Source organism: Betta splendens, chromosome 1 (genome assembly GCF_900634795.4).
Source record: "Betta splendens chromosome 1, fBetSpl5.4, whole genome shotgun sequence".
NCBI lineage: Eukaryota > Metazoa > Chordata > Actinopteri > Anabantiformes > Osphronemidae > Betta > Betta splendens.
Window position 1 is genome coordinate 11,349,883 of NC_040881.3, and position 14,465 is coordinate 11,364,347.

General features: G+C 45.0%; 1 protein-coding gene across 5 annotated transcripts in view; it reads left to right on the forward strand.

The window, feature by feature from the left end:
• Positions 1–14,465, forward strand: part of ctnna2 (catenin (cadherin-associated protein), alpha 2) — a 212,535-nt gene that overhangs the window by 57,624 nt on the left and 140,446 nt on the right. The window lies entirely within an intron of this gene.

A 14,465-nucleotide genomic window follows, 5' to 3' on the forward strand; every position in this document is an offset into this window, starting at 1 on the left:
GCACCAGCTCTGCTGTAGTCATCTTGTTTGACTGTTAGTGCTAATGGATCCTCCAGAGAATCCTCCCACACACATACGTTGCAAATACGAATGCACACACTCTCACTGTTTCATACTCTTAAAAATGATTGATTCCTGTGCTTCATGTTCTTATGAGAAGTTATTTATAAAGTAAAATGATTTTACAGTATTGGCTGGTAAGCAGCCTTTAACCAATTAAAAGTTTTCCATCCCTATCATTTGAAAGCTACTACAGAGGCCTACTGTGGAGTATTACTGTACTTACAGTAGCTGTGGATGACAGGAGGCAGTGGGAATGTAGGATGCGTATGCATGACTTACAGTGGTGATGTAGTAAAACTGAAACAAAATCAGTCATTAATGTTGACGTATTATTCAAACAAAAAGATTTATTATTTTAAATATTTAAAAAATATATAGCTAATATTTTACCTGGGGTACAAAAGAGGTATTTAAGTACAGTAATTACATCCTAACCTTGCTGATTGGTCCTGTAGACTTGTGACCAATGAGCTGGCTTGTTACATAAACAGATAGCACTGCAGCTGTTACTGACTTTAACGTTTCGTTTATTGTCATTTATTAGGATCTAGACACAGAAAACACACTTAACAATAGCAAACGTGCAACCAAGCATACAGTATGTGTTTGTGGCATGAGCCAGGTGGTAGGTGAAATGTTGGTATTTTGGTAAAAAAATGGGTCTTTGAGGTTGTGCTGAAAATAGGTGTCCAAGTAACACTGGCCTCATTTTTCAAAGCAGGCACACTGTATCTGTGCCTAAGATCTGTCTGTAATGCATGTGGAATATATATATATATATATATATATATATATATATATTATATATATATATATATATATATATATATATATATATATATATATATATATATCTATATATCTATATATATATACTATATATCTATATATATCTATATCTCTATCTATATATATATATATATATATATACACACTCTATTCTCACCCTCCGCGGGTGGTCTCATCCACTTTCCAAGCTCGGGTCCTCTACCAGAGGCCAGGGAGCTTGAGGGTTCTGCGCAGTATCCTTGCTGTTCCTAGGACTGCACTTTTCTGGACTGAGATTTCGGATGTTTTTCCAGGGATCTGTCGTAGCCACTCCTCCAGTTTGGGGGTCACAGCCCCCAGTGCTCCGATCACCACAGGCACCACTGTGGCCCTCACCCTCCAAGCCTTCTCCAGTTCTTCTCTGAGCCCTTGGTATTTCTCTAGTTTCTCATGTTCCTTTTTCCTGATGTTGCCATCGCTTGGTATTGCCACATCCACCACTACGGCTTTCCTCTGCTCTTTATCCACCACCACAATGTCCGGTTGGTTCGCCATTACCATTCTGTCAGTCTGGATCTGGAAGTCCCACAAGTTCTTGGCTCGCTCGTTCTCTACCACCTTGGGAGGTGTTTCCCACTTTGACCTTGGGGTTTCCAGTCCATACTCCGCGCAGATGTTCCTGTATACTATGCCAGCCACTTGGTTATGGCGTTCCATGTATGCTTTGCCTGCCAGCATCTTACACCCTGCAGTTATGTGCTGGACCGTCTCTGGGGCCTCTTTGCACAGTCTACACCTTGGGTCTTGTCTGGTGTGGTAGATCTGGGCCTCTATGGCTCTGGTGCTCAGGGCCTGCTCCTGTGCAGCCAGGATGAGTGCCTCTGTGCTGTCCTTCAGCCCAGCCCTTTCAAGCCATTGGTAGGATTTGTTGAGATCAGCCACTTCAGTTATGTTCCGGTGGTACATCCCGTGCAAGGGCTTGTCCTCCCATGATGGTCCCTCTTCCAGCATCTCATCCTCTGTTCTCCACTGCCTGAGACATTCACTCAGCACGTCATCTGTTGGGGCCTTATCCTTGATGTACTTATGGATCTTGGATGTTTCATCCTGGATAGTGGCTCTCACGCTCACTAGTCCTCGGCCTCCTTCCTTGCGGCTAGCGTACAGTCTCAGGGTGCTTGATTTGGGGTGGAACCCTCCATGCATGGTGAGGAGCTTTCGTGTCTTAACATCTGTGGTCTGTATCTCTTCCTTTGGCCACCTTATTATTCCCGCAGGGTATCTGATCACTGGCAGAGCGTAGCTGTTTATTGCCCGGGATTTGTTCTTGCCATTGAGCTGGCTTCTTAGGACTTGCCTTACTCGTTGGAGGTATTTGGCTGTTGCCGCATTCCTTGTTGCCTGTTCAAGGTTGCCGTTTGCCTGTGGTATTCCAAGGTACTTGTAATTGTCCTCAATGTCTGCTATTGTTCCTTCTGGGAGTGAGACCCCTTCTGTGTGGATTACCTTGCCTCTCTTTGTCACCATCCTCCCACATTTCTCAAGCCCGAATGACATCCCGATGTCCGAGCTGTAGATCCTGGTGGTGTGGATCAGCGAGTCGATGTCTCGCTCACTCTTGGCGTACAGCTTGATGTCATCCATGTAGATGAGGTGACTTATGGTGGCCCCGTTCCGGAGTCGGTATCCATAGCCAGTCTTGTTTATTATTTGGCTGAGGGGGTTCAGACCTATGCAGAACAGCAGTGGGGACAGTGCATCTCCTTGGTATATGCCAGATTTGATGGATACTTGGGCAAGCGGCTTCCCATTGGCTTCAAGGGTGGTTCTCCACAACCTCATCGAGTTTGCAATGAAGGCCCTTAGAGTTCTGTTGATGTTGTACAGCTCCAAGCATTCAGTGATCCATGTGTGTGGCATTGAGTCATAGGCTTTCTTGTAGTCGATCCAGGCTGTGCACAGGTTGGTGTGTCGCATTCTGCAGTCTTGGGCGACTGTTCTGTCTACCAGGAGTTGGTGTTTGGCTCCTCTGGTATCCTTAGCAATGCCCTTCTGTGCTTCGCTCATGTATTGACTCATGTGCCCACTTATCTTAGCTGCGATGATGCCTGACATGAGCTTCCATGTTGTGGAGAGACAGGTTATTGGCCGGTAGTTGGATGGGACTGTACCTTTGAGGGATCCTTCATTATCAGGATCGTTCGCCCTTCGGTTAGCCATTCAGGGTGAGTCCCATCCCTTAGCAGCTGGTTCATTTGTGCTGCCAGGCGCTCATGGGTTGCAGTGAGCTTCTTTAGCCAGTAGGCGTGGATCATGTCAGGGCCAGGTGCTGTCCAGTTTTTCATACCTGAGACTCTATGTTGGATGTCTGCCACTGTGATAGTCACTGGATTCTGTTCAGGGAGGTTGCTGTGGTCTTCCCTCAGATCCACCAGCCACTGTGCATCACTGTTGTGTGATGCCTCCCTTTCCCATATACCCTTCCAGTACTGTTCAGTTTCCAGCCTTGGTGGGTCTGCTCTGTTGTTATTACCCTGCCATTGAGAGTACACTTTCGCAGGTTGTGTTGCGAACAGCCGGTTTATTCGTCTGGCTTCGTTATCTCTGGTGTATCTCTTTAGGCGGCTGGCCAAGGCTTGTAGCCTTTGCTTGGCAGTTTCGAGTGCTTCAGGTATGGTCATCTGGCTGTACCTCTTGGGCATTGGTCTTTTCATTGCACCTCTCTGGGCCTCTGTCATTTGGCTCACTTCCCTCCGAGCTGCCTTGATTTTTGCCTCCAACCTTCGTTTCCATGGTGGGTATTGTTTCTCATGGCTCCCATGGTTGCTCTTATAGCCATCACTGATCACTGATGCTGAAGCGTATATCAGCTCATTGGTTTCTGTGATTGTTGTGGTAGGGATCGCTCTCAATGCTGCATTCACATCTTCCATGAGACTTTCTGATGGTACTTCACTTAGCCGTTGTAGTGGGGTTCAGGGTTGCCTGTTTAATCTCGCCATGATCTTATCTTTCAGGTCAGTCGCTGCCTCGCTCAGCGTATCTGTGCTTATTGGGGCTTCGTACCCAATTTCCGGTTGGGGAGATGGTGAAACCTCCCCTCTGACCTGGCGTCCTGGTTCCCCCTTGCCGTAGCATTTGTGTTGTATCTCGTCAATCTCAAGTTGTGATAGCAGTTGCCGTTTGTGGATGTTGGAACACTGAGCTACTAGTTGCTTCGCCGTCAGCCTTGAATGTGGGTTTCTCCGTTCCCATTCACCGCACATTCTTTGCATGTAACCCCTCTGACTAGGGTTACTTGAGTAGTAGCATTCCAACAGAGCCTTGTTCTCGCATCTCAGCCATTTCTTTCTTGTTCCAGTAGCCCACTTCTCGCCAAGGTGCTCTGGTTCCCCAGCACCTGACGCAGACCTTGTTAGACCGGGCGACGTCTGAGCCGGTATCTCATGTGGTTCATTGTCTCTCATGATATGAGGTAGGCGGTAGCTTGAAGGGTCTTGCCCAAGGACCCACACTGGATGCTTATCGCTGGATAGCTGGGGAACCAGAGCACCTTGGCGAGAAGTGGGCTACTGGAACAAGAAAGAATTGGCTGAGATGCGAGAACAAGGCTCTGTTGGAATGCTACTACTCAAGTAACCCTAGTCAGAGGGGTTACATGCAAAGAATGTGCGGTGAATGGGAACGGAGAAACCCACATTCAAGGCTGACGGCGAAGCAACTAGTAGCTCAGTGTTCCAACATCCACAAACGGCAACTGCTATCACAACTTGAGATTGACGAGATACAACACAAATGCTGCGGCAAGGGGGAGCCAGGACGCCAGGTCAGAGGGGAGGTTTCACCATCTCCCCAACCGGAAATTGGGTACGAAGCCCCAATAAGCACAGATACGCTGAGCGAGGCAGCGACTGACCTGAAAGATAAGATCATGGCGAGATTGAACAGGCAACCCCGAACCCCACTACAACGGCTAAGTGAAGTACCATCAGAAAGTCTCATGGAAGATGTGAACGCAGCATTGAGAGCGATCCCTACCACAACAATCACAGAAACCAATGAGCTGATATACGCTTCAGCATCAGTGATCCTAGAGGTGCTTGGCTATAAGAGCAACCATGGGAGCCATGAGAAACAATACCCACCATGGAAACGAAGGTTGGAGGCAAAAATCAAGGCAGCTCGGAGGGAAGTGAGCCAAATGACAGAGGCCCAGAGAGGTGCAATGAAAAGACCAATGCCCAAGAGGTACAGCCAGATGACCATACCTGAAGCACTCGAAACTGCCAAGCAAAGGCTACAAGCCTTGGCCAGCCGCCTAAAGACATACACCAGAGATAACGAAGCCAGACGAATAAACCGGCTGTTCGCAACACAACCTGCGAAAGTGTACTCTCAATGGCAGGGTAATAACAACAGAGCAGACCCACCAAGGCTGGAAACTGAACAGTACTGGAAGGGTATATGGGAAAGGGAGGCATCACACAACAGTGATGCACAGTGGCTGGTGGATCTGAGGGAAGACCACAGCAACCTCCCTGAACAGAATCCAGTGACTATCACAGTGGCAGACATCCAACATAGAGTCTCAGGTATGAAAAACTGGACAGCACCTGGCCCTGACATGATCCACGCCTACTGGCTAAAGAAGCTCACTGCAATCCATGAGCGCCTGGCAGCACAAATGAACCAGCTGCTAAGGGATGGGACTCACCCTGAATGGCTAACCGAAGGGCGAACGATCCTGATAATGAAGGATCCCTCAAAGGGTACAGTCCCATCCAACTACCGGCCAATAACCTGTCTCTCCACAACATGGAAGCTCATGTCAGGCATCATCGCAGCTAAGATAAGTGGGCACATGAGTCAATACATGAGCGAAGCACAGAAGGGCATTGGTAAGGATACCAGAGGAGCCAAACACCAACTCCTGGTAGACAGAATAGTCGCCCAAGACTGCAGAATGCGACACACCAACCTGTGCACAGCCTGGATCGACTACAAGAAAGCCTATGACTCAATGCCACACACGGATCACTGAATGCTTGGAGCTGTACAACATCAACAGAACTCTAAGGGCCTTCATTGCAAACTCGATGAGGTTGTGGAGAACCACACTTGAAGCCAATGGGAAGCCACTTGCCCAAGTATCCATCAAATGTGGCATATACCAAGGAGATGCACTGTCCCCACTGCTGTTCTGCATAGGTCTGAACCCCCTCAGCCAAATAATAAACAAGACTGGCTATGGATACCGACTCCGGAACGGGGCCACCATAAGTCACCTCCTCTACATGGATGACATCAAGCCAAGAGTGAGCGAGACATCGACTCGCTGATCCACACCACCAGGATCTACAGCTCGGACATCGGGATGTCATTCGGGCTTGAGAAATGTGGGAGGATGGTGACAAAGAGAGGCAAGGTAATCCACACAGAAGGGGTCTCACTCCCAGAAGGAACAATAGCAGACATTGAGGACAATTACAAGTACCTTGGAATACCACAGGCAAACGGCAACCTTGAACAGGCAACAAGGAATGCGGCAACAGCCAAATACCTCCAACGAGTAAGGCAAGTCCTAAGAAGCCAGCTCAATGGCAAGAACAAATCCCGGGCAATAAACAGCTACGCTCTGCCAGTGATCAGATACCCTGCGGGAATAATAAGGTGGCCAAAGGAAGAGATACAGACCACAGATGTTAAGACACGAAAGCTCCTCACCATGCATGGAGGGTTCCACCCCAAATCAAGCACCCTGAGACTGTACGCTAGCCGCAAGGAAGGAGGCCGAGGACTAGTGAGCGTGAGAGCCACTATCCAGGATGAAACATCCAAGATCCATAAGTACATCAAGGATAAGGCCCCGACAGATGACGTGCTGAGTGAATGTCTCAGGCAGTGGAGAACAGAGGATGAGATGCTGGAAGAGGGACCATCATGGGAGGACAAGCCCTTGCACGGGATGTACCACCGGAACATAACTGAAGTGGCTGATCTCAACAAATCCTACCAATGGCTTGAAAGGGCTGGGCTGAAGGACAGCACAGAGGCACTCATCCTGGCCGCACAGGAGCAGGCCCTGAGCACCAGAGCCATAGAGGCCCAGATCTACCACACCAGACAAGACCCAAGGTGTAGACTGTGCAAAGAGGCCCCAGAGTCGGTCCAGCACATAACTGCAGGGTGTAAGATGCTGGCAGGCAAAGCATACATGGAACGCCATAACCAAGTGGCTGGCATAGTATACAGGAACATCTGCGCGGAGTATGGACTGGAAACCCCAAGGTCAAAGTGGGAAACACCTCCCAAGGTGGTAGAGAACGAGCGAGCCAAGATCCTGTGGGACTTCCAGATCCAGACTGACAGAATGGTAATGGCGAACCAACCAGACATTGTGGTGGTGGATAAAGAGCAGAGGAAAGCCGTAGTGGTGGATGTGGCAATACCAAGCGATGGCAACATCAGGAAAAAGGAACATGAGAAACTAGAGAAATACCAAGGGCTCAGAGAAGAACTGGAGAAGGCTTGGAGGGTGAGGGCCACAGTGGTGCCTGTGGTGATCGGAGCACTGGGGGCTGTGACCCCCAAACTGGAGGAGTGGCTACGACAGATCCCTGGAAAAACATCCGAAATCTCAGTCCAGAAAAGTGCAGTCCTAGGAACAGCAAGGATACTGCGCAGAACCCTCAAGCTCCCTGGCCTCTGGTAGAGGACCCGAGCTTGGAAAGTGGATGAGACCACCCGCGGAGGGTGAGAATAGAGTGTGTATATATATATATATATATATATATATATATATATATAAGAAAGAAGAAACTAGATGCACACCCAGATGTGATGTATGTACTTACTGTTTGCAACCATCTGCTGATATGGACTAATTCACTTAAAGGTACAGCCTTAATAGGTCCGTACACAGTGATGGTACAGCTTCATTTAAATAAAAGCTAGCCCCCCAGGTGTACAGAAACTACTTGGACTAGCACATGGGAGTATTATCATATGAAGTTAGTAAGTAAGTAGTTTGAGTAATCCTCATCATTACCTATTTCCCAGTCATGTGACACTCTTCTTCTTTCTCCTACCATATGACTCACTGCTGAGGTGAACTTTGCATTATGTATGTTTGATTTGCAGTTTTCAAAGACACTGGCTTCCACTGTTGTTATTCACTGGGCCCCCCTATAAGCCATGGCCAGGCTACAATGTCCTCTCTCTCCATCTGTCATAGCTTTTAAGTGTAGGTAAACTGCAGTGGCTGGACCTGTTCTGGACAGCTACACAGGCCAGGACTTGGAATGGAGCTTCAATGGCAAGAAATCAAACATTGACCAGATATTTTCATATATCCAGTCCATTGTCAAATGTATATTCAGACAAGTACAATTTCAACATGTTCTTTGCACATATGAAATTATGTCCTTATTGAACTGTGCTGGCTCACACTGTACAGTAAATGGACCGATTTGTCAGCCCCTGTCCTTTAGTCAGAATACATTTTGGCAGTGTGTTCTGGCATTACAAAACTGTGCTTATTGGCCTGAATTGCCTGTTCTGGTACTTGTTAATGCCATAACTGCTTTGATTTTGAACCACAGTAGTTTTAACTAGGTGTATGTCATAGTAGTTATATCTTACACATTTTAAAACAGCGAGGTCCAAAGTAGTTGTTATGGTTTCCCTTATCTCATATCAGGCATAGTAAGAAGTCATCCTTTCTTTATTTCTCCACCTGATGCTGTTTTTCAAGAGTTCTTCTACCCCAGGAGGATGCAGAAACGCTGCTGACCTAATTTGCATGAAAGGATTTGTAAAATGAGGCTAGAGCTGGAGTCTTCTGTGTGTGCTAATCTTTTAGCATGTGTTATTGCTGCCCTTATTCTGTTTTGACCTGCGACTTTACCTTATTATTTTTCTCAGTTTGAACTCCACACACGCTCACCAGTCTGAGGCACAGAGAAAATGCTGAAGCAAACTGATGTAGAACCATACTGTGCCCTGCAGACTTCTGTGACTGTCGCTTCCCGGAAATAGGATTTCCTCTGAAAATACTAGTTATTAAATTAAGACACATACAGTACTAGTAACATAACTTTGTCCCAGTACTGTATAGACTACTACACAGCTGCAGCTCCGGTTGAGAGTGAGGCAGCTGAGAGACAAGGAAAAAAGTTTTTATTGCAGCTGCGTCACATTTTTCTTGATTGAACATTGACACCATTTGCTCTTTGGTTTAGCGTAATTATTTAAGCAGAGTTGAACATTTATTTTTAGTGGTCCGTGGAAACAGATGTGGAACAGATATTTCTTAACTGTATGTGTGTATGAATGTAACCTATATACTGTAGTCATTAGTCAGTATTTGGAGCAATACTAAGGAGACTGTGTGTATCCAAGATGCCAACATATTCCTGCGCATAGGGATAAAAATCAAGATGTAACAATGGATATTCACATAAATATAACACACTCTAAGATTAAATCCAAGATTAAAGCAAAGCACAAGCAGATACCATTAAGATCCATATATTTAGATATTCACGCATTCGCCCACCTACTTCTTCCTTTCATCTCTCTCACTTCCCTAAATTACCTCTAATCTGTCCCCCAGTGCTTAGCCACGAAAACGCCACATAACCAAGTGTAATCGTGTGATCAACATAAATGGAGCATGTGAAAATTCACACCATTAAGAATGCGAAAATCAGCCCCAGGATGTGTTGTTTGCAGGGAAAATGGAGCTGTCAGATAGTTTAACCTTACAGAGCTTTGGCTCACAGCACAGCGAAACTCAAGAAACAGCGTGAGGCACAGCACAGAACAACAGTGAGCTTGGCCCTAAGTAGGACAAGGAAACTCCCTAGGCTGGTGTTGAAATTGAAACAGTCCCTCTAGAAATTTTCAAATTTGCAAACATACAAATTTTTTCTATCCATCCTTGATCACAAATATTGCAAGGGTGTGCAGTTTTTATGAATCAACACAGTCTCTGCCTATTTAGTAAACTCCAGCTTTCACAAGCCACTGCAATTTCAGCACAATCAATAGTTTATCTAGATATTTATCATTGGATGGGCAATCATATACAATTTTCCCCATTTGGTTTGTTTATTGCATATTTTCCAGAGAAAATGTTCTTTTCAAACAAATATTGTAGACAACATCAAAGTATAGAACTCTCATAGCCAGGTGTGATCTATATTTAATTTGATTATTTTGTTGTGAGTATTGGAATAATACACATTTGGTGCTTTACTGAGTGTTAATGACTGGATTAAAACAAATGAAAGTGCAGCAGTGATGGACTTTGATGGCATTGTGGGGCTGGAGGTGGTGCTGCATCACAGCAGGCGTTGTCTATGCATGGAAATACTTTGATTACCATCCTTAACATTCAGTGTTTCAGGAGCCCTCTTCTTCCTCCCTTATTTCCACTACTAGTGTCTCTTCACTCTGCAGCATTATTACCTCATTACGGTCAGCGGAGGTAACATATCCCTTCTATCCCTGTAGGTCAAAGGGTGAAGGAGTGAATGGGGCCTTTTTCTGAATCACTAAATCAGGCCAGGTTTTACAGTATATGTTACACGACACTGTTAATCTGTTGTGATTCACAAAGCAATTCTTGGCTGTTCCATCTGTGTGTGATACATTTGGTTTAGGCCACTAACATAATACCTTGTTGTAGCTTATGCTAACCTCCTCCTCATGAGCACTGACAGGGTCAACAAGGCCATGAAACATACTGTATAGTTATAGTAATTTATAGTTTATTGTCATTTATAATTTATAATACCGCTGCAGTGTCTGCAGAAATGGGTCAACTTTATAATAACAAACTTATCAATGCAGGGCTGCTGCCAGATTCATGTGCTATACTGACACTGGAACATCGCCACAGTGTTTTGTGGAAGCTCAAGACCAACATTGTTTTTCCCGCTCTAGGTCTTGGTAGAAAGAGGCGGTGAGCAGCATAACTCATGCTCGATATTTCTGGTCAATTCCACGCTGTCAAAATGATGTATTCCCCTCACACAGTGAGCTGTAAAAGTTCCTATACTTACGCTGTTCTGCAATCACCCCTCACGTACCCTCACACAACACAGCTTGGCTCGGCTCAACCGCGTGCAATTTAGCTGTTTCCTCTCTAGTCTCTGACATAGATTACGTAGAAAGACTGGGTCTATGTTATGCACGATGTTACACTTTTAACTTGCCTTGTTTTGCGCTCATGCATGTAATTTACTGTATGCAGCAGTAGTTATAGCAGCTTGATTAGTTTGTATGTTTTATCTTGGAGGAGAGGTTTCATTTATTTTGGAACCCCGTGAGTATGACTGCAGTTGCTTTTCTGTGAGGTTGAGTGTGGACCAGTTTGGACAGGCTCTAATGCATCCAGTCAGAAATGCGTGCAGCCGAAGTACGGTATCATCTTTGCCCTGTGATAATAGCTCTTCGTAATGGCCTATACAGTAGATGGATAGTAATATGATGCAACCCATAACAGTACAAACCAGTAATAGATCCAGATTTTAAACCTAATGCGAATATGTACAGTAAAAGATACATAAATGTGTTTAAAATGTATTTGATAGGGGAGCAATGATCAGGACACAGACAGAAATACTGAGATCATTATTAGGTTCATTTACAATAATATGCACAAGTGTCTTCTAACACTGTGCATTACAGCAGTCATGGGTTGTACAGTAACATTTCTCACTGTAGTGTACTCATAATCACTTTGTACCTGTTTTCTTATGTAGAGGAGATGGATCAGTGCAGGATGTGGAGCAGGCATTTTTTTTCCTCAGGAGAGAGCCAATGCTTCTTGTTTAACACCGCATAAGCATAAAATGTATGTTTTGTTACATATTTCAACTTGGCCCCTGGCACATTCAAAATATAGTAACACGGCAATCGATGCTAATGTTCTTAATGTTCTTAATATGCACAACATCCCTTTCTCTTTGTTACTGTACCTCAAAGTCTGGAATCTGATCACAGTAGAAAGAGCATTGCACATGCAGCAAAGCCAGGAAGGATGATTACAGTGTGACAAAAGTAGATCCCAGCTGGCTGGTTTGCCAGCAGTCTAAAGAGTTTTAAATGGATCTGGGCTCGTTTCAATCAAAGCGTTGCCAAAACGTTTGGTCCAGTTTGGTCTTTACACTGACATACATTATCTACATATACTGTACAGTACATGGACCCTATAAAACTGTGATAAAAAGGGACTTTGGCTTTGAAGGACATCACTTAGTCCTTTGGTGGCCTTGCTGCTTTTTTTGCTTTTTTTTTTTTTTTACAACTTTTTTGTGTTTGTTGGCACATCTGTTAAAAGAAGAAAATGACATGACAGACTCACACTCAGCTGTGCATATGTATGGACACAGTTCAAGGCACTGTTCAAGACCTAAACACACACACTGGACAAAACACTCTGGACTATCGGTGAATGTGTGGTAAATAGGATTAAGTGAACCGTAAAAAGACAAAATCTTCACTAGGCATTTACACACGAGATTCCTGTATTTCACCTTGAAACGCAGCTCACAACATTCAGTAGCATTAGATGAACTCAACTGAAGAGGAAACAACAACAACAACAACAACTACAGGATGCTGTATAATAAAAGTACTCTTTGACCCACTCTCACCTCTGCACCTCCCTGACTGTCAATGCTTTGAGTTAACTGATTGTGAACTTCCTAGTAGTAGAACCCTACAGTAGATCAGTAGAATGCTGTCATGGTACTACCGGCAGTAAAATACAGTAACGGTGGCAGTAACAATGGCATTTTCTAAGGACAGGTGTTAATATAAGAATTTAAACATTTTAAATCTGAGAATCTAACAAACAGGTTTGTAAATCGTTAATTCTGATTTTAGATGGATGCCAAGTGTATGATATGGAAATGCCAAATGGCTAAGGTCCCATTTAGAGCTTCTTTATATTACCAGACTGGAGTGCATTATTTTTACGCTTGCAACATTTCCCTTTCTGATGTGGGAGCTTGGAAGCCTGGAGCGCACCGCTCTCTTTGCTGTAATTGCCAGTAGGACTTGTCACTGAGAATAGACTAAAGTTCTGGGCAATCCAGGAAGCCTGCAGACACAAAACGGACAATGGTAAACAGGCAAAGTAAGAAGGAAGCGAGAATGTGGGCAGAGATACGAGAGCAGCTGAGCACGATGGGTGAGGGGGCAAACGAAAAGACCCGGGGTTAGGGCGAGGGTTGGGGAGAAGCTGCAGTCCTCCCAACCAACCTTGGGGTCGGCGCGCTGAGAGAAAACATCTCATTAATGGCCGCTCCCATCGAAGGTCCCGCGGGTGATTACTCACCTCGCTGTAGCCTTCTCAGCGATAGCCTGTGACCACAGGTGGCCACGGGCCACACGGAGACAACAGTCACACATGCAACGCTCATCAAAAGCCTCTTTTGCTTATCTCATTAATTACAGCGCCGGCTTCATTAGCAATACGAGGCATCAAATGCAAGCAATTGTGAAGTGAAGCATTTCACTTATTTTGTAAATTAGAATCGTGCGTATTTGCTCTGGGGTGGAATGAATAAGTCTCACGCCTAATTGTGGATAGCATGCACGGTTAACCAGTATTCTATCAATAAATGCAACACTCATTAAACAAAACTGTGTAGGCTTCCCATGGGCATTCGGGCAACTAAATTTGTATCTACTGAAAAGATGACTAATAATCTGTAACAGCTCAAACAAAAAACAAAGCTGAGTGATTGAAAGCTTGACATTTTTAGCCCCCCCCCCCTATTGGTGGAGATACTGGTCATGAGGAACTGGCCCAGTCTGGCTCCTCGTAAGGTCCCTAAACGCTGCGTCTCTGTGGTTCGCAAGAATTAGCAAAAGCCAGCATGGGAAGACAGGCATGCAGAGGCATTCAGATTTGTAGACATTCCAAGTTGACAAAATTAGCGATACATAGAGGGAGCTGATAGGGGAAGTGCTGAGATAATGAATCGACCGTGTTCTACCCCCTCATTGTAATTACCGGTGCATGCAAGTATAAGCAAATAGAACTGCAGGCTTATTCACATCAGCTGGCAGCAGATAAAACCTCCACAGTTTCTGTTCAACGTATAAACTTTTCAAACGATTCACACAGTGGAAAATGAATGCGCTTATGTGGAGTTTGGAACTCTGATGGAAACTCTTTCTACTAATTGGCTCGTTTTTTCTTGACACTTTTAGTTCTTCTTTTCTAGCCTGGTCTCTAGGTTCAGTGGTGAAACATTGGCACAATGTGCTCTTTTTGAAAGTGCTTTCCAACCCCAAGACACTTCTGCAGGTACAGTAATGTGAATGTAACTTTTCTGGACCCCTAGCATCACGTGTTAGGTGTACGACATCATGTACTGTACATGCAGTTAATGACATTCTCCTCTGTTGCAAAATGCTATGTGCAAACCATTGAGGAAGTGGCATGCAGAGGGCTTACATATGCATCATTACCCTCGCAGTTGCATTTCTTATCGCAGTCCTTTTAACAGCTGTGCAAGACACATTAGTGCCTCAGAAACGCCTCAGCAAAATGTGAGATTAAAAAAAAAACACATATTTTTGGCCTGCAGCTCCACAAAGATCGAATTCAACAC